The following is a 26,880-nucleotide window of genomic DNA, read 5'->3' as shown; positions in this document are numbered from 1 at the left end:
TAACAAAAATAGAAAACACCAAGTCGGCTACACCTCAGCATACTTATGTCCGTGGCAGCCATCTTGGGTTTCAGGAGGCAGATACAAACGTTATCCCAATTTTGGTGAAAGGCTGAAAACCTGCAAATAATTTTCAACGTACTGGTTAATTGAAAACCTCTGTTGCATACTTTTTGGAACAAGCCTGTTACCCGTGCCCCGCATAGAGGAGTATATAGAACCATCGTGAATTCCCAGCTGATCAAGCAAACGATTTTTAAAGGAACGGGATGACTATGCGGATCCTGATTAATTCTTTGAAACAGAATTCGCAATTTTCACCTGCCAAATCCAGGCCCACTTCTCCTTTTTGGGGAAAACAAAAACAAACCAGCGAACTGACAGAGGGCCTGACTCCCCCATCCACACCGACTCCACAAAAAAAAAAAAAAAGGACCCTCCAGCTACTAATTATAATGCTAACTTGCAAAATTTCCCTGCATTTTTAAACAACGGAAAAATGATGGCAGGATGATACTTAGAAGAATGGATTCTTGTCAGTATACACGGACAAAAATAGGCAACACCAAGTCGGCTACTACTCAGCATACTTATGTCCCTGGCAGCCATCTTGGGTTTCAGTAGGCACATAGAAACGTTATCACAATTACGGTGAAACGGTGAAAACCTTCAAATAATTTTCAACGTACTGGTAAATTGAAAAGCTCTGTGGCATACTTCTTTGAACAAACCAGTTACCTGTGCCCACTCATAGAGGAGTATATAGAACCATGGTGGAATCCCAGCTGATGAAGAAAAGGATACTTAAAGGAACGGGATGACTATGGGGATCCTGTTTAATTCTCTGAAACAGAATCTGCACTTTTCACCTGACAAACACATGCCCACTTCTCCTCTCTGGGGATAATAAAAACAAACCAGCGAACTGACAGAGGGCCTGACCCCCCCAACCACACCGACCCCACAAAAAAAAAAAATTAACCCTCCAGGTTCTAATTATAATGCTAACTTGCAAAATTTCCCTGCATTTTTAAACAATGGAAAAATGATGGTGGGATGATACTTAGAAGAATGGCTTCTTGTCAGTCTCCACTAACAGAAATACGCAATACCAAGTCAGCTACTCCTCAGCATAGTTATGTCCGTAGCAGCCATCTTGGGTTTCACGAGTCACATACAAACGTTATCACAATTATGGTGAAACGCTGAAAACCAGCAAATAATTTTCAACGTACTGGTTAATTGAAAAGCTCTGTGGCATACTTTTTAGAACAAGCCAGTGACATGTGCCCATGCATAGAAGAGTATGTAGGACCATGTTGGATTCCCAGCTGATGAAGCAAAGGATCTTTAAAGGAATGGGGTGACCATGCAGATCCTGTTTAATTCTCTGAAACAGAATCCGACCTTTTATCCTGCCAAACACATGCCCACTTCTCCTCTCTGGGGATAATAGAAACAAACTAGGGAACTGACAGAGGGCCTTACCCCTCGATGCACCCGACCACAGACACACGAAAAAAAAACGTGCCCTCCAGCTCCTAATTATAATACTAACTTGCAAAATTTTCCTGCATTTTTAAACAATGGAAAAATGATCGTGGGATGATACTTAGAAGAATGGCTTGTTGTCAGTGTCCACTAACAAAAGTAGGCAACACCAAGTCTGCTACGCCTCAGCATAGTTATGTCCGTGGCAGCCATCTTGGGCTTCAGGAGGCACATACAAACTTTATCACAATTATGGTGAAACTCTGAAAACCTGCAAGTAATGTTCAACGTACTGGTTAATTGAAAAGCTCTGCGGCATACTTCTTGGAACAAGCCAGTTACCTGTTCCCACGCATAGAGGAGTATATAGAACCATGGTGGATTCCCAGCTGATGAAGCAAAGGTTACTTGAAAGAACGGGATGACCATGCGGATCCTGTTTAATTCTCTGATACAGAATCTGCACTTTTCACCTGCCAAACACATGCCAACTTCTCCTCACTGAGGATAATAAAAACAAAACAGCGAACTCACAGAGGGCCTGACCCCCCCATCCACACCGACCCCCGCCACAAAAAAATGAACCCTCCAGCTACTAAGTATAATGCTTACTTCCAAATTTTCCCTGCATTTTTAAACAATAGAAAAATGATGGTGAGATGATACTTAGAAGAATGGCTTCTTGTGAGTCTCCACTAACAAAAATAGGAAACACCAAGTCAGCTACGCCTCAGCATAGTTATGGCCGTTGCAGCCATCTTGGGATTCAGGAGGCACATACAAACGTTATCACAATTATGGTGAAACGCTGAAAAGCTTCAAATAATTTTCAATATACTACTTAATTGAAAAGCTTTGCGGCATACTTCTTGGAACAAGCAAGGTACCTGTGCCCACGGATGATGGACTATATATAACCATGGTGGAATCCCAGCTGATTAAGTAAAGGATTATTAAAGGAACGGGATGACCATGCGGATCCTGTTTAATTCTCTGAACAGAATCTGCACTTTTCACCTGCCAAACACATGGCCACTTCTCTTCTCTGGAGATAATAAAAACAAAGTAGCGAACTGACAGAGTGCCTGATCCCCCTATCCACACCGACCCCCCCCCAAAAAAATGAACCCTCCAGCTACTAATTATAATACCAACTTACAAAATTTTCCTGCATTTTTAAACAATGGAAAAATGATGGTGGCATGATACTTAGAAGAATGGCTTCTTGTCAGTCTCCACTAACAAAAATAGACAACACCAAGTCAGCTACGCCTCAGCATAGTTATGTCCGTGGCAGCCATCTTGGCTTTCAGTAGGCACATTCACACGTTATCACAATTATGGTGAAACGCTGAAAACCTGCAAATAATGTACAACGTACCGGTTAATTGAAAAGCTCTGCAGCATACTTCTTGGAACAACCGAGGTACCTGTGCCCACGCATAGAGGAGTATATAGAACCATGGTGGATTCCCAGCTGATGAAGCAAAGGATTCTTAAAGGAACGGGATGACCATGCGGATCCTGTTTAATTCTCTGAAAGAGAATCCGCACTTTTCACCTGCCAAACACATGCCCACTACTCCTCTCTGGGGATAATAAAAACAAACCAGCAAACTGACAGAGGGCCTGACCCCCCATCCACCCGATCCCACAAAGAAAAAAAAACAAAAACGTACCCTCCAGCTACTAATTATAATGCTAACTTGCAAAATTTCCCTGCATTTTTAAACAATGGAATAACGATGGTGGAATTAGACTTAGAAGAATGGCTTCTTGTCAGTCTCCACTAACACAAATAGGGAACACCAAGTCAGCTACCCATCAGCATAGTTATGTACGTGGCAGCCATCTTGGGTTTCAGCAGGCAAATACAAATGTTATCACTATTATGGTGAAGCGCTGAAAACCTGCAAATAATTTTCAACGTACTGGTTAATTGAAAAGCTCTGCAGCATACTTCTTGCAAAAAGGCAGTTACCTGTGCCCACGCATAGAGGAGTATATAGAACCATGGTGGATTCCCGGCTGATGAAGCAAAGGATTCTTAAAGGAACAGGATGACCATGCGTATGCTATTTAATTCTCTGAATGAGAATCCGCACTTTTCACCTGCTAACAACATGCCCACTACTCCTCTCTGGGGATAATAAAAACAAACTAGCAAACTGACAGAGGGCCTGACCCCCCCATCCACCCGATCCCACAAAAAAAACAAAAACAAAAACGTACCCTCCAGCTACTAATTATAATGCTAACTTCCAAAATTTCCCTGTATTTTTAAACAATGGAAAAATGATGGTGGAATGATACTTAGAAGAATGGCTTCTTGTCAGTCACCACTAACAAAAATATCCAACACCAAGTCAGCTACGCCTGAGCATAGTTATGTCCGTGGTAGCCATCTTGGATTTCTCTAGGCACATACAAACGTTATCTCATTATGGTGAAATGCTGAAAATCTGCAAATAATTTTCAGTATACTGGTTAATTGAAAAGCTCTGTGGCATACTTCTTGGAACAAGCCAGTTACCTGTGCACACGCATAGAGGAGTATATACAACCATGGTGAATTCCCAGCTGATGAAGCAAAGGATTCTTTTTTTTTTTTTTTTTTTTTTTGAGACAGAGTCTCACTCTGTTTCCCAGGCTAGAGTGAGTGCCGTGGCGTCAGCCTAGCTCACAGCAACCTCAAACTCCTGAGCTTAAGCGATCCTCCTGTCTCAGCCTCCCGAGTAGCTGGGACTACAGGCATGCGCCACCATGCCCGGCTAAGTTTTTCTATATATATATTTTTAGCTGTCCATATAATTTCTTTCTATTTTTAGTAGAGGTGGGGTCTCGCTCTTGCTCAGGCTGGTCTCCAACTCCTGAGCTCAAACGATCCGCCCACCTCGGCCTCCCAGAGTGCTAGGATTACAGGCGTGAGTCACCGCGCCCGGCCAAAGGATTCTTAAAGGAACGGGATGACCACGCGGATCCTGTTTAATTCTCTGAAACCGAATCCGCACTTTTCACCTGCCAAACACATGCCCACTTCTCCTCTCTGGGGATAATAAAAACAAACCTGCCAACTGACATAGGGCCTGACCCCCCAATCCACATCGACCCTCCCAAAAAATATAAAAACGTACCCTCCAGCTACTAATTCTGATGCTAACTTGCAAAATTTCCCTGTATTTATAAACAACGGAAAATTGATGGTGGCATGATACTTAGAAGAATGGCTTCTTGTCAGTCTCCATTAACAAAAATAGGCAACACCAAGTCAGCTACGCCTCAGCATAGTTATATCCGTGCAGACATCTTGGGTTTCAGGAGGCACATAGAAACCTTATCACTATTATGGTCAACCGCTGAAAACCTGCAAGTAATTTTCAACGTACTAGGTAATTGAAAAGCACTGCGGCATACTTCTTGGAACAAGCCAGTTACCTGTGCCCACGCATAGAGGAGTATATATTACAATGGTGGATTCCCAGCTGATGAAGCAAAGGATTCCTAAAGGAAAGGAATGACCATGCGGCTCCTGTTAAATTATCTGAAACAGAGTCCGCACTTTTCAGCTGCCAACAACATGGCCACTTCCGCTCTCTGGGGATAATAAAAACAAACCAGCGAACTGACAGAGGGCCTCACCCCCCATCCACAAGGACCCCTCAAAAAAAGAAAAAAAAAAACGTACCCTCCAGCTACTAATTATAATGCTCACTTGCAAAATTTCCCTGCATTTGTAAACAATCTAAAAATGATGGTGGGATGATACTGAGAAGAATGGCTTCTTGTCAGTCTCCACTAACAAAAATAGACAACACAACGTCAGCTACGCTTCAGCATAGTTATGTCCGTGGCAGCCACCTTGGGTTTCAGGAGGCACATGGAAACGTTATCACAATTATGGTCAAACGCTGAAAACCTGCAAATAATTTTCAACGTAATGGTTAATTGAAAACCTCTGCGGATAACTTCTTAGAACAAGCCAGTTACCTCTGACCACCCATAGAGGAGTATATAGAGCCATGGTGGATTCCCAACTGATGAAGCAAAGGATTCTTAAAGGAACGGGATGACCATGTGGATCCTGTTTAATTCTCTGTAACAGAATCTGCACTTTCCAACTGCCAAACACATGCCCACTTCTCCTCTCTGGGGATAATAAAAACAAACCAGCGAACTGACAAAGGGCCTTACACCCCTATCGACACCGACCCCATAAAGAAAAAAAAAAAAAAGTGCCCTCCAGCTACTAATTATAATGCTAACTTGCAAAATTTCCCTGCTTTTTTAAACAATGGACAAATGATGGTGGGATGATACTTAAAAGAATGGCTTCTTGTCAGTCTCCACTAAGAAAAATATGCAACACGAAGTAAGCTATTCCGCAGCAGAGTTATGTCCGTGGCAGCCATCTTGGGTTTCAGGAGGCACATACAAACCTTATCACAATTATGGTGAAACGCTGAAAACCTGCAAATAATTTTCAACGTACTGGTTAATTGAAATGCTCTGCGGTATATTTCTTGGAACAAGCCAGTTACCTCTGCCCATGCATAAACGAGTATATAGGACCATGGTGGATTCCCAGCAGATGAAGCAAAGGATTTTCTTTTTTTTTTGAGACAGAGTCTCACTTTGTTGCCCAGGCTAGAGTGAGTGCCGTGGCGACAGGCTAGCTGACAGGAACCTTAAACTCCTGAGCTCAACAATCCTCCTGTCTCAGCCTCCCGAGTAGCTGGGACTACAGGCATGCACCACCATACCCGGCTAATTTTTTCTATATATATTTTTTTAGCTGTCCATATAATTTCTTTCTATTTTTAGTAGTGATGGGGTCTCACTCTTGCTGAGGCTGGTTTCGAACTCATGAGCTCAAACGATCCGCCAACCTCGGCCTCCCAGAGTGCTAGGATTACAGGCGTGAGCCACCGTGCCCGGACAAGCAAAGGATTCTTAAAGGAACTGAATGACCATGTGGATCCTGTTTAATTCTCTGAAACAGAATCTGCAGTTTTCAACTGCCAAACACATGCCCACATCTCCTCTCTGGAGATATTAAAAACAAACCTGCGAACTCACAGAGGGCCTTACCACTCATCCACACCGACCCCACAAAAAAAAAACAACAACAAAAAAAACGTACCCTCCAGCTACTAATTTGCAAAATTTCCCTGTATTTTTAAATAACGGAAAAATGATGGTGGGATGACACTTAGAAGAATGGTTTCTTGTCAGTCTCCACTAACAAAAATAGGAAACACCAAGTCGGCTACCCCTCAGCATACTTATGTCTGTGGCAGCCATCTTGGGTTTCAGGAGGCACATACAAACGTTATCCCAATTTTGGTGAAAGGCTGAAAACCTGTAAATAATTTTCAACGTACTGGTTAATTGAAAACCTCTGTGGCATACTTTTTGGAACAAGCCAGTTACCTGTGGCCAAGCATAGAGGAGTATATAGAACCATCGTGAATTCCCAGCTGATCAAGCAAACGATTTTTAAAGGAACGGGATGACTATGCGGATCCTGATTAATTCTTTGAAACAGAATCCGCAATTTTCACCTGCCAAATCCAGGCCCACTTCTCCTTTTTGGGGAAAACAAAACAAACCAGCGAACTGACAGAGGGCCTGACCCCCCCGTCCTCACCGACCGCAAAAAAAAAAAAAAAAAAAAGGACCCTCCAGCTACTAATTATAATGCTAACTTGCAAAATTTCCGAGCATTTTTAAACAACGGAAAAATGATGGCGGGATGATACTTAGAAGAATGGCTTCTTGTCAGTATCCACTGACAAAAATAGGTAACACCAAGTCGGCTACTACTCAGCATACTTATGTCCCTGGCAGCCATCTTGGGTTTCAGTAGGCACATAGAAACGTTATCGCAATTACGGTGAAACGCTGAAAACCCTCAAATAATTTTCAACGTACTGGTAAATTGAAAAGCTCTGTGGCATACTTCTTTGAACAAGCCAGTTACCTGTGCCCACGCATAGAGGAGTATATAGAACCATGGAGGAATCCCAGCTGATGAAGCAAAGGATTCTTAAAGGAACGGGATGACTATGGGGATCCTGTTTAATTCTCTGAAATAGAATCTGCACTTTCACCTGCCAAACACATGCCCACTTCTCCTCTCTGGGGATAATAAAAACAAACCAGCAAACTGACAGAGGGCCTGCCCCACCCCTCCACACCGACCCCACAAAAAAATAAAACGGAACCCTCCGGCTACTAATTATAATGCTAACTTACAATAATTCCCTGCATTTTTACACAATGGAAAAATGATGGTGGGAGGATACTTAGAAGAATGGCTTCTTGTCAGTCTCCACTAACAAAAATAGGCAACACCAACTCAGCTACGCCTCAGCATAGTTATGTCCGTGGCAGCCATCTTTGGTTTCAGGAGGCACATTCAAACGTTATCACAATTATGGTGAAACGCTGAAAACGTGGAAATAATTTTCAACGTACTGGTTAATTGAAAAGCTCTGCGGCATACTTCTTGGAACAAGCCAGTTACCTGTGCCCACGCATAGAGGAGTATATAGAACCATCGTGGATTACCAGCTGATAAAGCAAAGGATTCTTAAAGGAACGGGATGACCATGCGGATCCTGTTTAATTCTCTGAAACAGAATCCTCACTTTTAACCTGCCCACAACATGCCAACTTCTCCTCTATGGGGATAATAAAAACAAACCAGCGAACTGACAGAGGGCCTTACCAACCCATCCACACAGACCCCACAAAAAAAAAAAAAAAACATACCCTCCAGCTACTAATTATAATGCTAAGTTGCAAAATTTTCCTGCATTTTTAAACAATGGAAAAATGATGTTGGGATGATACTTAGAAGAATGGCTTCTTGTCAGTCTCCACTAACAAAAATAGGCAACACCAAGGGAGCTACGCCTCAGCATAGTTATGTCCGTGGCAGCCATCTTGGGTTTCAGGAGACACATACAAACGTTATCACAATTATGGTCAAACTCTGAGAACCCTCAAATAATTTTCAATGTACTGGTTATTTGAAAAGCTCTGTGGCATACTTCTTTGAACAAGCCAGTTACCTGTGCCCACGCATACAGGAGTATATAGAACCATGGTGGATTCCCAGCTGATGAAGCAAAGGATTCTTAAAGGAACGGGATGACCATGCGGATCCTGTTTAATTCTCTGAAACAGAATCCGCCCTTTTCAGCTGCCAACAACATGCCCACTTCTCCTCTCTGGGGATAATAAAAACAAACCAGCAAACTGACAGAGGGCCTGACCCCCCCATCCACACCGACCACACACACACAAAAAAAACGTACTCTCTAGCTACTAATTATAATGCTAATTTGCAAAATTTCCCTACATTTTTAAACAATCGAAAAATGATGGTGGGATGATATTTAGAATAATGGCTTCTTGTCAGTCTCCACTAACAAAAATATGCAACACCAAGTCAGCTGTGCCTCAGCATAGTTATGTCCGTGGCAGCCATCTTGGGTTTCAGGAGACACATACAAACAATATCACAAGTATCGTGAAACACTGAAAAGCCTGCAAGTAATGTTCAACGTACTGGTTAATTGAAAAGCTCTGCGGCATACTTCTTGGATCAAGCCAGTTACCTGTGCCCAGGCATAGAGGAGTATATAGAACCATGGTGGATCTCCAGCTGATGAAGGAAAAGATTTCTAAAGGAACGGCATGAGCATGCGGATCCTGTTTAATTCTCTGAAACAGAATCTGCACTTTTCACCGGCCAAACACATGCCCACTTCTCCTCTCTGGGGATTATAAAAACAAACAAGCGAACTGACAGAGGGCCTCACCCCCCTATCCACACCGACCCCACAAAAAAAAAAAAAGTCCCCTCCAGCTACTAATTATAATGCTAACTTGCAAAATTTCCCTGCATTTTTAAACATTGGAAAAATGATGGTCGGATGATACATAAAAGAATAGCTTCTTGTCAGTCTCCACTAACAAAAATAGGCAACACCAAGTCAGCTACGCCTCTCCATACCTATGTCCGTGGCAGCCATCTTGGGTTTCAGGAGGCACATACAAACGTTGTCACAATTATGGTGAAACGCTGAAAACCCTCAAATAATTTTCAACGTACTGGTTAATTGAAAATCTCTGCGGCATACTTCTTGGAACAAGCCAGGTAACAGTGTCCACGCATAGAGGAGTATATAGAACCATGGTGGATTCCCAGCTGATGAAGCAAAGGATCCTTAACGGAACGGGATGACCATGCAGATCCTGTTTAATTCTCTAAAACAGAATCCGCACTTTTCACCTGCCAAATACATGCCCACTTCTCCTCTCTGGGGATAATAAAAACAAACGAGCGAACTGACAGAGGGACTGACCCCCCTATCCACACCGACCCCACAAAAAAAAAAAAAGAAAAGTACCCTCCAGCTACTAATTATAATGCTAACTTTCAAAATTGCCCTGCATTTTTAAACAACGTAAAAGTGATGGTGGTATGATACTTAGAAGAATGGCTTCTTGTTAGTCTCCACTAACAAAAATAGGCAACACCAAGTCAGCTACGCCTCAGCATAGTTATGTCCGTGGCAGCCATCTTGGGTTTAGGAGGCACATACAAACATTATGACAAGTATGGTGAAACACTGAAAAACCTGCAAGTAATGTTGAACGTACTGGTTAATTGAAAAGCCCTGCGGCATACTTCTTGGATCAAGCCAGTTACCTGTGCCCACGCATAGAGGAGTATATAGAACCATGATGGATTCCCAGCTGATGAAGCAAAAGATTCCTGAAGGAACAGGATGACCATGCAGATCCTGTTTAATTCTCTGAAACAGAATCCGCACTTTTCACCTGCCAAACACATGGCCACTTCTCCTCTCTAGGGATAATAAAAACAAACCAGCGAACAGACAGAGGGCCTTACCAACCCATCCACACAGACTCCACAAAAAAAAAAAAAGCATACCCTCCAGCTACTAATTATAATGCTAAGTTGCAAAATTTTCCTGCATTTTTAAACAATGGAAAAATGATGTTGGGATGATACTTAGAAGAATGGCTTCTTGTCAGTCTCCACTAACAAAAATAGGCAACACCAAGGGAGCTACGCCTCAGCATAGTTATGTCCGTGGCAGCCATCTTGGGTTTCAGGAGACACATACAAACGTTATCACAATTATGGTCAAACTCTGAGAACCCTAAAATAATTTTCAATGTACTGGTTATTTGAAAAGCTCTGTGGCATACTTCTTGGAACAAGGCAGTTACCTGTGCCCACGCATACAGGAGTATATAGAAACATGGTGGATTCCCAGCTGATGAAGCAAAGTATTCATAAAGGAACGGGATGACATGTGGATCCTGTTTAATTCTCTAAAACAGAATCCGCCCTTTTCAGCTGCAAACAACATGCCCACTTCTCCTCTCTGGGGATAATAAAAACAAACCAGCGAACTGACAGAGGGCCTGACCCTCCCATCCACACCGACCACACACACAAAAAAAAAAACGTACTCTCTAGCTACTAATTATAATGCTAATTTGCAAAATTTCCCTACATTTTTAAACAATCGAAAAATGATGGTGGGATGATATTTAGAAGAATGGCTTCTTGTCAGTCTCCACTAACAAAAATATGCAACACCAAGTCAGCTGCGCCTCAGCATAGTTATGTCCGTGGTAGCTATCTTGGGTTTCAGGAGGCACATACAAACGTTATCACAAGTATGGTGAAACACTGAAAAGCCTGCAAGTAATGTTCAACGTACTGGTTAATTGAAAAGCTCTGCGGAATACTTCTTGGATCAAGCCAGTTACCTGTGCCCAGGCATAGAGGAGTATATAGAACCATGGTCGATCTCCAGCTGATGAAGGAAAAGATTCCTAAAGGAACGGCATGACCATGCGGATCCTGTTTAATTCTCTGAAACAGAATCTCAACTTTTCACCGGCCAAACATATGCCCACTTCTCCTCTCTGGGGATTATAAAAACAAACAAGCGAACTGACAGGGGGCCTCACCCCCCAATCCACACCGACCCCACAAAAAAAAAAAGTACCCTCCATCTACTAATTATAATGCTAACTTGCAAAATTTTCCTGCATTTTTAAACAATGGAAAAATGATGTTGGGATGATACTTAGAAGAATGGCTTCTTGTCAGTCTCCACTAACAAAAATAGGCAACACCAAGGGAGCTACGCCTCAGCATAGTTATGTCCGTGGCAGTCATCTTGGGTTTCAGGAGACACATACAAACGTTATCACAATTATGGTGAAACGCTCAAAACCTGCAAATAATTTTCAACGTATTGCTTAATTGAAAAGCTCTGGGACATACATCTTGAAATATGCCAGTTACCTGTGCCCACGCATAGAGGAGTATATAGAACCATGGTGGATTCCCAGCTGATGAAGCAAAATATTCCTAAAGTAAAAGGATGACCATGCTGATCCTGTTTAATTCTCTGAAACAGAATCCGCACTTCTCACCTGCCAAACACATGCCCACTTCTCCTCTCTGGGGATAATAAAAACAAACCAGCTAACTGACAGAGGGCCTGATCCCTCAATCAACACGGACCACACAAACACAAGAAAAAACGTACCCTCGAGCTACTATGTATAATGCTAATTTGCAAACTTTCCCTCCATTTTTAAACAATGGAAAAATGATGGCTGGATGATACTTAGAAGAATGGCTTCTTCTCAGTCTCCACTAACAAAAATAGGCAACACCTAGTCAGCTACTGCTAATCATAGTTATGTCCCTGGCAGCCATCTTGGGTTTCAGCAGGCACATACAAACGTTATCACAATTATGGTGAACCGCTGAAAACCTGCAAATAATTTACAACGTACTGGTTAATTGAAAAGCTCTGCGGCATACTTCTTGGAACAAGCCAGTTACCTGTGCCCACGCACAGAGGAGTATATAGAACCATGGTGGATTCCCAGCTGATGAAGCAAAGGATTCTTAAAGGAACGGGATGACCATGCGGATCCTGTTAAATTCTCTGAAACATAATCTGCACTTCTCACCTGCCAAACACATGCCCACTTCTCCTCTCTGGGGATAATAAAAACAAATCAGAGAACTGACAGAGGGCCTGACACCCCCTTTGACACCGACCCCACAAGAAAAAAAGAAAAAGTAGCCTCCATCTACTAATTATAATGCTAACTTGCAAAATTTCCCTGCATTTTTAAACAATGGAAAAATGATGGTGGGATGATACTTAGAAGAATGGCTTCTTGTCAGTCTCCACTAAAATAAATAGACAACACCAATTCAGCTACGCCTCAGCATAGTTAGGTCCCTGGCAGGCATGTTCGGCTTCAGGAGGTACATAGAAACGTTATCACAATTATGGGGAAACGCTGAAAACATGCAAATAATTTTCAACGTACTGGTTAATTGAAAAGCTCTGCGGCATACTTCTTGGAACAAGCCAGGTACCTGTGCCCAAGCATAGAGGAGTATATAGAACCATGGTGGATTCCCAGCTGATGAAGCAAAGGATTCTTAAAGGAACGGCATGACCATGCGGATCCTGTTTAATTCTCTGAAACAGAATCCGACCTTTTTACCTGCCAAACACATGCCCACTTCTCCTCTCTGGGGATAATAAAAACAAACCAGCGAACTGACAGAGGGCCTGACTTCCCCTCCACACCGAACCCCACAAAAAAAACCAAAAAAAAACCGTACGCTCCAGCTATTAATTATGATGCTAACTTGCAAAATTTTCCTGCATTTTTAAACCATGTAAAAATGATGGTTGTATGATACATAGAAGAATGGCTTCTTGTCAGTCTCCACTAACAAAAATAGGCAACACCAAGTCAGCTACGCCTCAGCAGAGTTATGTCCGTCGCAGCCATCTTTGGTTTCTGAAGGCCCATACAAACCTTATCACAATTATGGTGAAACGCTGAAAACCTGCAAATCATTTTCAACGTACTGGTTAATTGAAAAGCTCTGTGGCATACGTTTTGTAACAAGCCAGTTACCTGTGCCCACGCATAGAGGAGTATATAGAAACATGGTGGCTTCCCAGCTGATGAAGCAAAGGATTTCTAATGGAACAGGATGACCATGCGGATCCTGTTTAATTCTCTGAAACAGAATCCGCACTTTTCAGCTGCCAACAACATCCCCACTTCCCCTATCTGGAGATAATAAAAAGAAACCAGAGAACTCACAGATGGCCTGACCTCCCCATTCCACACATACCCAACAACAACAACAAAAAAAACGTAACCTCCAGCTACTAATTATACTGCTAACTTGCAAAATTTCCCTGCATTTTTCAGCAATGGAAAAATGATGGTGGCATGATACGTAGAAGAATGGCTTCTTGTCAGTCTCCACTAACAAAAACAGGCAACACCAAGTCAGCTACGCCTCAGCATAGTTATGTCCCTGGCAACCATCTTGGGGTTCAGGAGGCACATACAAACATTATCACAATTATGGTGAAACGCTGAAAACTTGCAAATAATTTTCAACATACTGGTTAATTGAAAGGCTCTCCGGCATACTTCTTGGAACAAGCCAGTTACCTGTACCCATGCACAGAGGAGTACATAAAACCATGGTGGATTCACAGCTCATGAAGCAAAGTATTTTTAGAGGAACGGGATGACCATGCGGATCCAGTTTTATTCTCTGAAAAAGAATCCGACATATTCACCTGCCAAATTCGTGCCCACTTGTCCTCTCTGGAGATAATATAAACAAACCAGCGAACTGACAGAGGGCCTGATGCCCCGATCAACACGGACCCCACAAAAAAAAAAAAGGACCCTCCAGCTACTAATTATAATGTTAACTTGCAAAATTTCCCTGCATTTTTAAACAACGGAAAAATGATTGTGAGATGATACTTAGAAGAATATCTTTTTGTCAGTCTCCACTAACAAAAATAGGCAACACCAAGTCAGCTACACCTCAGCATAGATATGTCCGTGGCAGCCATCTTGGGTTTCAGGAGGCACATACAAACGTTATCACAGTGATGGTGAAACGCTGAAAACCTACAAATAATTTTCCAAGTACTGGTTAATTGAAAACCTCTGCGGCATACTTTTTGGAACATGCCAGTTACCTCTGCCCAGGCATAGAGGAGTATATAGAAACATGGTAGACTCCCAGGTGATCAAGTAAAGGATTCTTAAAGGAATGGAATGACCATGTGTATCCTGTTTAATTCTCTGAAACAGAATCCACACTTTTCACCTGCCAACAACATGCCCACTGCTCCTCTCTGGGGATAATAAAACCAAACGAGCGAACTGACAGAGGGCCTGACCCCCCCATCCACACCGACCCCACAAAAAAATAAAAAACACGTGCCCTCCAGCTACTAAATATAATTCTAACTTGCAAAATTTCCCTGCATTTTTAAACGATGGAAAAATGATGGTGAGATGATACTTAGAAGAATGGCTTCTTGTAAGTCTCCACTAACAAAAATAGGCAACACCAAGTCAGCTACCCCTCAGCAGAGTTATGTCCGTGGCAGACATCTTGTTTTCAGGAGGCACATACAAACGTTATCACAATTATGGTGAAACGCTGAAAACCTGCAAATAATTTTCAACGTACTGGTTAATTGAAAAGCTCTGTGGCATACTTCTTGGAACAAGCCAGTTACGGGTGCACACGCATAGAGGAGTATATAGAACCATGGTGGATTCCCAGCTGATGAAGCAAAGGATTCCTAAAGAAACGGAATGACCATGCGGATCCTGTTTAATTCCCTGAAACAGAATCCGCACTTTTCACCAGCCAAACACATGCCCACTTCTCCTCTTTGGGGACAACGAAAACAAACCAGCGAACTGACCTAGGGACTGACATCCCCATCCACACCGAACCCATAAAAATAAAAAAAAAAAAAGTGCCCACCGGCTACTAATTATAATGCTAACTTGCAAAATTTCCCTGCATTTAAAACAGTGGAAAAATAATGGTGGAATGATACTTAGAAGAATGGCTTCTTTTCAGTCTCCACTAAGAAAAATAGGCAACACCTAGTCAGCTACGCCTCAGGATAGTTATGTACGTGGCAGTCATCTTGGGGTTCAGGAGGCACATGCAAACGTTATCACAATTATGGTGAAACGCTGAAAACCTGCAAATAATATTCAACGTATTGGTTAATTGAAAAGCTCTGCGGCATACTTCTTGGAGCTAGCCAGTTACCTGTGCCCACGCATAGAGGAGAATATAGAACCATGGTGGATTCCCCGCTGATGAAGCAAATGATGCTTAAAGGAATGCCATGACCATGCCGATCCTGTTTCATTCTCTGAAACAGAATCCGGACATTTCACCTGCCAAACACATGCCCACTTCTCATCTCTGGAGATAATAAAAACAAACCAGCGAACTGACAGAGATTCTGAACCCCCATCCACACCGACCCCATAAAAAAAAAAAAAAACGTACCCTCCAGCTACTAATTATAATGCTAACTTGCAAAATTTCCCTGCATGTTTAATCAATGGAAAAATGATGGTGGGATGATACTTAGAAGAATGGCTTCTTGTAAGTCTTCACTAACAAAAATAGGCAACACCAAGTGAGCTACGCCTCAGCATAGTTATGTCCATGGCAGCCATCTTGGGTTTCAGGAGGCACATACAAACGTTATCACAATATGGTGAAACGCTGAAAACCGGCAAATAATTTTCAATGTACTGGTTAATTGAAAAGCTCTGCGGCATACTTCTTGGAACAAGCCAGGTACCTGTGCCCATGCATAGAGGAGTATATAGAACCATGGTGGATTCCCAGCTGATGAAACAGAGATTTTTTTTTTTTTTTTTTTTTGACAGAGTCTCCGTTTGTTGCCCGGGCTAGAGTCAGTGCCGTGGCGTCGGCCTAGCTCACAGCAACATCAAACTCCTGGATTAAGCGATCCTACTGCCTCACCCTCAAGAGTTGCTGGGAATACAGGCGTGCGCCACCTTGCCCGGCTAATTTTTTGTATATATATATATATATATTTTAGTTGTCCATATAATTTCTTTCTGTTTTTAGTAGAGACGGGGTCTCACCATGATCAGGCTGGTCTCGAACTCCTGACCTCGAGCGATCCACCAGCCTCGGCTCCCAGAGTGCTAGGATTACAGGCTTGAGCCACCGAGCCCGGCCTGAAGCAAAGGATTCTTAAAGGAATGGGATGACCATGCGGATCCTGTTTAATTCTCTGAAACAGAATCCACACTTTTCACCTGGGAAACACATGCCCACTTCTCCTCTCTGGGGATAAGAAAAACAAACCAGCGAACTGATAGAGGGCCTGACCCCCGCATCCACACCGACCCCACACACACAAAAAAAAAGTACCCTCCAGCTACTAATTATAATGGTAACTTGCAAAATTTCCCTGCATTTTTAAACAATGGAAAAATGATGGTGGCATGATACTTAGAAGAACGGCTTCCTGTCAGTCTCCACTAACAAAAACAGGCAACAACAAGTCAGCTACGCCTCAGCATAGGTATGTCCGTGGCAGCCATCTTGGGTTTCAGGAGGCACATACAAACGTTATCACAATTATGGTGAAACGCTGAAAACCCTCAAATAATTTTCAACGTACTGGTTAATTGAAAATCTCTGTGGCAGACTTCTTGGAACAAGCCAGGTACCTGTGCCCACGGATAGAGTAGTATATAGTACCATGGTGGATTCCCAGCTGAAGAAGCAACGGATTCTTAAAGGAAGGGGATGACCATGCGGACCTTGTTTAATTCTATGAAACAGAATCCGCACTTTTCACCTGCAAAACACATGCCCACTTCTCCTCTCTGGAGAGAATAAAAACAAACCAGTGAACTGACAGAGGTCCTGTCCCCCCCATACACACCAACCGCCCCAAAAAAATAAAAACGTATCCTCCAGCTACCAATTATAATGCTAACTTGCAAAATTTCCCTGCATTTTTATACAACGGAAAAATGATGGTGGAATGATACTTAGAAGAATGGCTTCTTGTCAGTCTCCACTAACAAAACTAGGCAACACCAAGTCAGCTACGCCTCAGCATAGGTATGTCCGTGGCAGAAATCTTGGGGTTCAGGAGGAACATGCAAGCGTTATCACAATTATGGTCAAACGCTGAAAACCTGCAAATAATTTTCAACGTACAGGTTAATTGCAAACCTCTGCGGCATACTTCTTGGAACAAGCCAGTTACCTGTGCCCACGCTTAGAGGAGTATATAGAACCATGGTGGATTCCCATTTGAAGAAGCAAAGGATTCTTAAAGGAATGGGATGACCATGCAGATCCTGTTTAATTCTCTGAAGCAGAATCCGCACTTTTCACCTGCAAAGCACATGCCGACTTCTCCTCTTTGGTGACAAAAAAACAAACCAGCGAAATGACAGAGGGCCTGAGCACCCCATCCTAACCGACGATACCAAAGGAAAAAAAAAAAAAACGTACCCTCCAGCTACTAATTATAATGCTAACTTTCAAAATTTCCCTGCATTTTTAAACAATGCAAAAATGATGGTGGATGATACTTAGAAGAATGGCTTCTTGTCAGTCTCCACTAACAAAAATGGGGAACACCAACTCAGCTACGCCTCAGCATAGTTATGTCCGTGGAAGCCATCTTGGGTTTCAGGAGGCACATACAAACGTTATCACAATTATGGTGAAACTCTGAAAACCCTGAAATTATTTTCAATGTACTGGTTAATTGAAAAGCTCTGTGGAATACTTCTTGGAACAAACCAGGACATGTACCCACGAATAGAGGAGTATATAGAACCATGGTGGATTCCCAGCTGATGAAGCAAAGGATTCTTAAAAGTACCGATGACCATGCAGATCCTGTTTAATTCTCTGAAACAGAATCCGACCTTTACACCTGTCAAACACATGCCCACTTCTCCTCTCTGGGGATAATAAAAACAATAAGCGAACTGACAGAGGGCCTGTCCCACCCATCCACACGGACCCCCCAAAAGAATATAAAAACCTTCCCTCCAGCTATTAATTATAATGCTAACTTGCAAAATTTCCCTGCATTTTTAAACAATAGAAAAATGCTCTTGGGATGATACTTAGAAGAATGCCTTCTTGTCAGTCTCCACTAACAAAAATAGGCAACACCAAGTCAGCTACGCCTCAGAATAGTTATGTCCGTGGCAGCCATCTTGGGCTTCAGGAGGCACATACAAACGTTATCACAATTATGGTGAAACTCTCAAAACCTGCAAATAATTTTCAAGATACTGGTTAATTGACAGGCTCTGCGGAATACTTCTTGGAACAAGCCAGGTACCTGTGCCCACGCATACAGGAGTACATAGAACCAGGGTGGATTCCCAGCTGATGAAGCAAAGGATTCTTAAAGGAAAGGGATGACCATGGGGATCCTGTTTAATTCTCTGAAACAGAATCCGGACTTTTCTCCTGCCTAACACATGAACAATTCTACTCTCTGGCGATAATAAAAACAAACCAGGGAACTTACAGAAGGCCTGAACCGCCATCCACACAGACCCCACAAAAAAAACGAAAGTACCCTCAAGCTACTAATTATAATGCTAACTTGCCAAATGTCCCTGCATTTTTAAACAATGGAAAAATGATGGTGGGATGATACTTAGAAGAATGGACTCTTGTCAGTCTCCACTAACAAAAATAGGCAACACCAAGTCAGCTACGCCTCAGCATACTTATGTCCAGGGCAGCCATCTTGGGTTTCAGGAGGCATATACAAACGTTATCCCAAATATGGTGAAATGCTGAAAACCTACAAATAATTTTCAACGTCCTTGTTAATTGAAAATGTCTGTGGCATACTTCTTGGAACGAGCCAGTTACCCGTGCTCACGCAAAGAGGAGTATATAGAACCATGGTGGATTCCCAGCTGATGAAGCAAATAATTCTTAAAGGAATGGGATGACCCTGCGCATCCTGTTTAATTTTCTGAATCAGAATCCGCACTTTTCACCGGCCAAACACATGCCCACTTCTTCTCTCTGGGGATAATAAAAACAAACCAGCGAACTGACAGAGGGCCTGATCCCTCCATCCACACCGACCCCACAAAAAAAAAAAAGTTCCCTCCAGCTAATAATTATAATGCTAACTTGCAAAATTTCCCTGTATTTTTAAACAATGGAAAAATGATGGTGCAATGATACTTAGAAGAATGTCTTCTTGTCAGTCTCCACTAAGAGAAATAGGCAACAGCATGTCATCTACGTCTAGGCCTAGTTATGTCCGTGGCCGCCATCTTGGGTTTCAGGAGGCACATACAAACGTTATTACAATTATGGTGAAATGCAGGAAAACTGCAAATAATTTTGAATGGACTGGTTATTGAAAAGCTCTGTGGCATGCTTCTTGGAACAACCCAGTTACCTGTGCCCACGCATGGAGGAGTATATAGAACCATGGTGGATTCCCAGCTGATGAACCAAAGGATTCATAAAGGAACGGGATGACCATGGGAATCCTGTTCAATTCTCTGAAACAGAATACGCACTTTTCACCTGCCAAACACATGCCGACTTCTCCTCTCTGCGGATAATATAAACAAACGAGCGAACTGACAGAGGGCCTGACCCCCCCATCCACACCGACCCCACAAAAATATAAAAGTACCCTCCAGCTACTAATTGTAATGCTAACTGGCAAAATTACCCTGCATTTTTAAACAATGGAAAAATTATGGTGGGATGATACTGGAAGAATGGCTTCTTGTCAGTCTCCACTAACAGAAATAGGAAACACCAAGTCAGCTACGCCTCAGCATAATTATATCTGTGGCAGCCATCTTGGGTTTCAGGAGGCAAATACAAAGGTTATCACAATTATGGTCAAACGCTGAAAACCCTCAAATAATTTTCAATGTACTGGTTAATTGAAAAGCTCTGCGGGATACTTCTTGGAACAAGCCAGTTACCTGTGCCCACGCGTAGAGGACTATATAGAACGATGGTGGATTCCAGGCTGATGAAGCAAAGGATTCTTAAACGAACGGGATGACTTTGCGGATCCTGTTTAATTCTCTGAAAGAGAATCCGCACTTTTCACCTGCCAAACACATGCACACTTTTCCTCATGGATAATAAAAATAGACCAGCGAAATGACAGAGGGATTGAAACCCCCATCCACACCAACACCACAAAAAAAAAAACGTACCTCCCAGCTACTAATTATAATGATAATTTGCAAAATTTCCCTGCATTTTTAAACAATGGAAAAATGATGGTGGGATGATCCTTAGAAGAATGGCTTCTTGTCAGTCTCCACTAACAAAAATAGGCAACAGCAAGTCAGCTAAGCCTCAGCATAGTTTTGTCCGTGGCAGCCATCTTGGTTTTCAGGAGGCACATACAACGTTATCACAATTATGGTCAAACGCTGAAAACCTTAAAATAATTTTCAACGTACTGGTTAATTGAAAAGCTCTGCAGCATTCTTGTTGGAACAAGCCAGTTACCTGTGCCCACACATAGAGGAGTATATAGAACCATGGTGGATTTCCAGCTGATGAAGCAAAGGATTCTTAAGGGAACGGGCTGACCATGCTGATCCTGTTTAATTCCCTGAAACAGAATCCGCACTTTTCACCTGCCAAACACATGCCCACTTCTCCTCTCTGGGGATAATAAAAACAAACCAGCGAACTGAGAGAGGGCCTGACCCCCCCATCCACACCGACCCCACCAAAAAAACAAGAAGCCGTATCATCCAGCTACTAATTATACTGATATCTTGCAAAATTTCCCTGCATTTTAAAACAATGGAAAAATGGTGGTGGGATGATACTTACAAGAGTGGCTTTTTGGCCGGGCGTCGTGGCTCAGGCCCTTAATCCTAGCACTCTGGGAGGCCGAGGCGGGTGGATCGCTGAAAGTCAGGAGTTCGAGACCAGACTGAGCAAGAGCGAGACCCCGTCTGTACTAAAAATAGAAAGAAATTATATGGACAACTAAAATGAATATATAGAAAAAATTAGCCGGGTAAGGTGGCGCATGCCTTTAGTCCCAGCTACTTCGGAGGCTGAGGCAGTAGGATTGCTTGAGCCCAGGAGTTTGAGGTTGCTATGAGCTACGCTGATGCCATGGCACTCACTCTAGCGAGGGCAACAAAGCGACACTCTATCTCAAAAAAAAAAGAAAAATAAAAGAAAAAGAGTGGCTTCTTGTCAGTCTCCACTAACAAATATAGGCAACACCACGTAAGCTACGCCTCAGCATAGTTATGTCCGTGGAAGCCATCTTGAGTTTCAGGAGGCACATACAAACGTTATCACAATTATGGTAAAACGCTGAAAACCTGCAAATAATTTTCAACGTACTGGTTAATTGAAAAGCTCTGCGGCATACTTCTTGGAATAAGCCAGTTAGCTGTACCCACGCATAGAAGAGTATATAGAACCATGGTGGATTCCCAGCTGATGGAGCAAAGGATTCTTAAAGGAACGGGATGACCATGCGGATCCAGTTTAATTCTCTGAAAGAGAAACCTCACTTTTCACCTGCCAAAAACATGCCCACTTGTCCTCTCTGGGGATAATAAAAACAAACCAGTGAACTGACAGAGAGCCTCACCCCCCCATCCACACCGACCCCACCAAAAAAAAAAAAAGTACCCTTCAGCTACTAATTATAATGCTAACTTGCAAAATTTCCCTGCATTTTTAAACAATGGAAAAATGATGGTGGGATGATACTTAGAAGAATGGCTTCTTGTCAGTCTCCAATAACTAAAATAGGCAACACCAAGTCAGCTGCGGCTCAGCATAGTTCTGTCCGTGGCAGCGATCTTGGGTTTCAGGAGGCACATACAAACGTTATCACAATTATGGTGAAAGGCTGAAAACCTGCACATAATTTTCAACGTACTGGTTAATTGAAAATCTCTTTGGCATACTTCTTGGAAGAAGCCAGTTACCTGTGCCCATGTATAGAGGAGTATATAGAACCATGGTGGATTCCCAGCGGATAAGAAAAGGATTCTTAAAAGAACGGGCTGACCATTCGGATCCTGTTTAATTCTCTGAAACACAATCCGAACTTTTCACCTTCCAAACACATGCCCACTTCTCCTCTCTGGGGATAATAAAAAGAAACCAGCGAACTGACAGAGGGCCTGACTCCCCCATCCACACGGACCCCACAAAAAGCCCAGAAACCGTACCCTCCACCTACAACTTATAATGCTAACATGCAAAATTTCCCTGTATTTTTAAACAATGGAAAAATGATGGTGGGATGATATTTAGAAGAATGGCTTCTTGTCAGTCTCCACTAACAAAAATAGGCAACACAAAGTGAGCTACGCCGCAGCATATTTATGTCTCTGGCAGCCATCTTCGGTTTCAGGAGGCACATACAAACGTTATCACAATTATTGTGAAAGGCCGAAAACCTGCAAAAAATTTTCAACGTACGGGTTAATTGAAAACCTCTGCGGCATACTTCTTGGAACAAGCCACTTACCTGTGCCCACGCATATAGGAGTATAAAGAACCATGGTGGATTCCCAGGTCATGAAGCAAAGGATTCTTAAGGGAACGGGATGACCATGCGGATCCTGTTTAATTCTCTGAAACAGAATCCGCACTTTTCACCTGACAAACACATGCCCACTACTCCTCTCTGGGGATAATAAAAACAAACCACTGAACTCAGAGAGGGCCCGACCCCTCCATCCACGCCAACCCCACAAGAAAAAAAAAAAAAGTACCCTCCAGCTACTAATTATAATGCTAACATGCAAAATTTCCTGCATTTTTAAACAATGGAAAAATGTTGGTGGGATGATACTTAGAAGAATGGCTTCTTGTCAGTCTCCACTAACAAAAATAGGCAACACCTAGTCAGATATGCCTCAGCATAGTTATGTCCATGGGAGCCATCTTGGGTTTCACGGGGCACATACAAACGTTATCACATTTATGTGAAACGGTGAAAACCTACACATAATTTTCAACGTACTGGTTAATTGAAAAGCTCTGTGGTATACTTCTTGGAACAAACCAGTTACCTGTGCCCACGCATTGAGGAGTATATAGAACCATGGTGGATTCCCAGCTGATGAAGCAAAGGATTCTTAAAGGAACGGGATGACCATGCGGATCCTGTTTAATTCTCTGAAACAGAATCCGCCCTTTTACCTGCCAAACACCTGCCCACTTCTCCTCTCTGGGGATAATAAAAACAAAGCAGCGAACTGACAGAGGGCCTGACCTCCCCATTCACATCGACCCCACACACAAAAAAACAAACGTACCCTCCAGCTACTAATTATAATGCTAACTTGCAAAATTCCCCTCCATTTTTAAACAATGGAAAAATGATGGTGCGATGATACTTAGAAGAATGGCTTCTTGTCAGTCTCCATTAACAAAAATAGGCAACACCAAGTCAGCTACGCCTCAGCATAGTTATGTCGGTGGCAGCCATCTTGGCTTTCAGGAGGCACATACAAACGTTATGAGAATTATGGTGAAACGCTGAAAACCTGCAAATAATTTTCAACGTACTGGTTAATTCAAAAGCTCTGCGGCATACTTCTTGGAACAAGCCGGTTACTTGTGCCCACGCATAGAGGAGGACATAGAACCATGGTTGATTCCCAGCTGATGAAGCAAAGGATTCTTAAAGGAATGGAATGACCATGCGGATCCTGTTTAATTCTCTGAAAAAGAATCCGCACTTTTCACCAGTCAAACACATGCCCACTTCTCCTCTCTGGGGATAATAAAAACAAACCAGCGTACTGGCAGAGGGCCTGACTCCCCCATCCACAACGATCCCACAAAAAAAAAAAAAAAAAAACATACCCTCCAGCTACTAATTATAATGTTAAGTTGCAAAATTTCCCTGCCTTTTTAAACAATGGAAAAATCATGGTGGGATGATACTTAGAAGAATGGCTTCCTGTCAGTCTACACTAACAAAAATAGGCAACACCAAGTCAGCTACACCTCAGCATAGTTATGTCCATGGCAGCCATCTTGGGTTTCAGGAGGCACATACAAACGTTATCACAATTATGGTGAAACGCTGAAAACCTGCAAATAATTTTCAACGTACTGGTTAATTGAAAAGCTCTGCTGCACACTTCTTGGAACAAGTCACTTACCTGTACCCACGCATAGAGGAGTATATAGAACCATGGTGGATTCCCAGCTGATGAAGCAAAGGATTCTTTAAGGAATGGGATGACCATGCGGATCCTGTTTAATTCTCTGAACCAGAATCCACACTTTTTGCCTGCAACACACGTGCCCACTTTTCTTCTCTAGGGATAACAACAACAACGCATCGTATAGACAGATGGCCTGCCCCCGACCCACATCACCCGACACGAAAACGTCCCCTGCAGCCACCCATCCTTATGCTATCTGGCGAAAGGTCCTCTGCCTTTTAAAATAATGGAGATAGAATGGTGGAATTATACCTAAAACCCTGGCTTATGGCCAGACACCCATACCAAGTATTGCCAAGAGCAAGTGACCGGGGCCTCAGCACACGTTTATCTCTGGCAGCCATCTTGGGTTTAAGGAAGCACAGACGAGCCTTATCACAATTATTGTGAAAGGTGCTGCAAAAGCTGTCAAATTATTCTCATGGTAGTGGTTATTTCAAAAGCTCTGCGGCATAATTCTTTGAACTAGCCTGTTAACTGGGCTAACGCATAGAGTGGTCTACAGACCCATGGTGGATTTCCAGCTGATGAAGCAAAGGATTGTTAAAGGAACGGGATGACCATGCGGATCATGTTTAATTCTCTGAAACAGATTCCGCACTTTTAACCTCCCAAACACATGCACACTTCTCCTCTCTCGGGTAATAAAAACAAACCTGCGAACTGACAGAGGGCCTGATCCCCCCATCCAAACCGACCCCACACACAAAAAAAAAAAAAATCGCACCCTCGAGCTACTAATATAATGCTAACTGGCATAATTTCCCTGCATTTTTAAACAATGGAAAAATGATGGTGGGATATACTTAGAATGCCTTCTTGTCAGTCTCCACTAACAAAAATAGGCAACACCAAGTCTACTACGCCTCAGCATAGTTATGTCCGTGGCAGCCATCTTGGGTTTAAGGAGGCACATACAAACGTTATCACACTTATGGTGAAACGCTGAAAACCTGCAAATAATTTTCAACATACTGGTTAATTTAAAAGCTCTCTGGCATACTTCTTGGAACAAGCCAGTTATCTGTGCCCACGTATAGAAGAGTATATAGAACCAAGGTGGACTCCCAGTGCATGAAGCAAAGTATTCCTAAAGGAACGGCATGACCTTTCGGACCCTGTTTAATTCTCTGAAACAGAATCCGCACTTTTCACCTGCCAAACACATGCCCACTTCTCCTCTCTGGGGATAATAAAAACAAACGAGCAAACTGATAGAGGGCCTGACCCCCCCATCCACCCCGACACCACAAAAAAAAAAAGTACCCTCCAGCTACTAATTACAATGCTAACTTGCAAAATTTCCCTGCATTTTTAAACAACGGAAAAATGATGGTGGCATGATACTTAGAAGAATGGCTTCTTGTCAGTATCCACTAACAAAAACAGGCAAAACCAAGTCAGCTACGCCTGAGCAAAGTTATGTCCGTGGCAGCCATCTTGTTTTTCAGGGGGCACATACAAACGTTATCACAATTATGGTGAAACGCTGAAAACCCTCAAATAATTTTCAGCCTACTGCTTAATTGAAAAGCTCTGTGGCAAACTTCTTGGAACAAGCCAGTTACCTGTGCCCACGCATAGAGGAGTATATAGAACCATGGTGGATTCCCAGCTGATGAAGCAAAGGATTCTTAAATGAACGAGATGACCATGCGGATCCTGTTTAATTCTCTGAAACAGAATTCGCAATTTTCACCTGCCAAACACATGCACACCTCTCCTCTCTGGGGATAATAAAAACAAACAAGCGAACTGACAGAGGGCCTGACCTCCCCCATCCACACGGACCCCACAAAAAAAATAAAAAGGTACCCTCCGGCTACTAATTATAATGCTAACTTGCAAAATTTCCCTGCATTTTTAAACAGTGGAAAAATGATGGTGGATTGATACTTAGAAGAATGGCTTCTTGTCAGTCTCCACTAACAAAAATAGGCAACACCAAGTGAGCTACGCCTCAGCATATTTATGTCCGTGGCAGCCATCTTGGGTTTCAGGAGGCACATACAAACGTTGTCACAATTATAGCCCAGGCGTGGTTGCTCAGGCCTGTAATCCTAGCAATCTGGGAGGCCGAGGTGGGCGGATAGTTTGAACTCAGGATTTCAACACCAGCCTTAGCAAGAGCGAGACCCGATCTCTACTAAAAGTAGAAAGAAATTATATGGACAGCTAAAAATATAT

The sequence above is a fragment of the Eulemur rufifrons genome, unplaced genomic scaffold, assembly GCF_041146395.1.
Source record: "Eulemur rufifrons isolate Redbay unplaced genomic scaffold, OSU_ERuf_1 scaffold_31, whole genome shotgun sequence".
Lineage (NCBI taxonomy): Eukaryota > Metazoa > Chordata > Mammalia > Primates > Lemuridae > Eulemur > Eulemur rufifrons.
The sequence above is the reverse complement of the archived record's forward strand: the minus strand, read 5'-3'. Positions refer to the sequence as shown.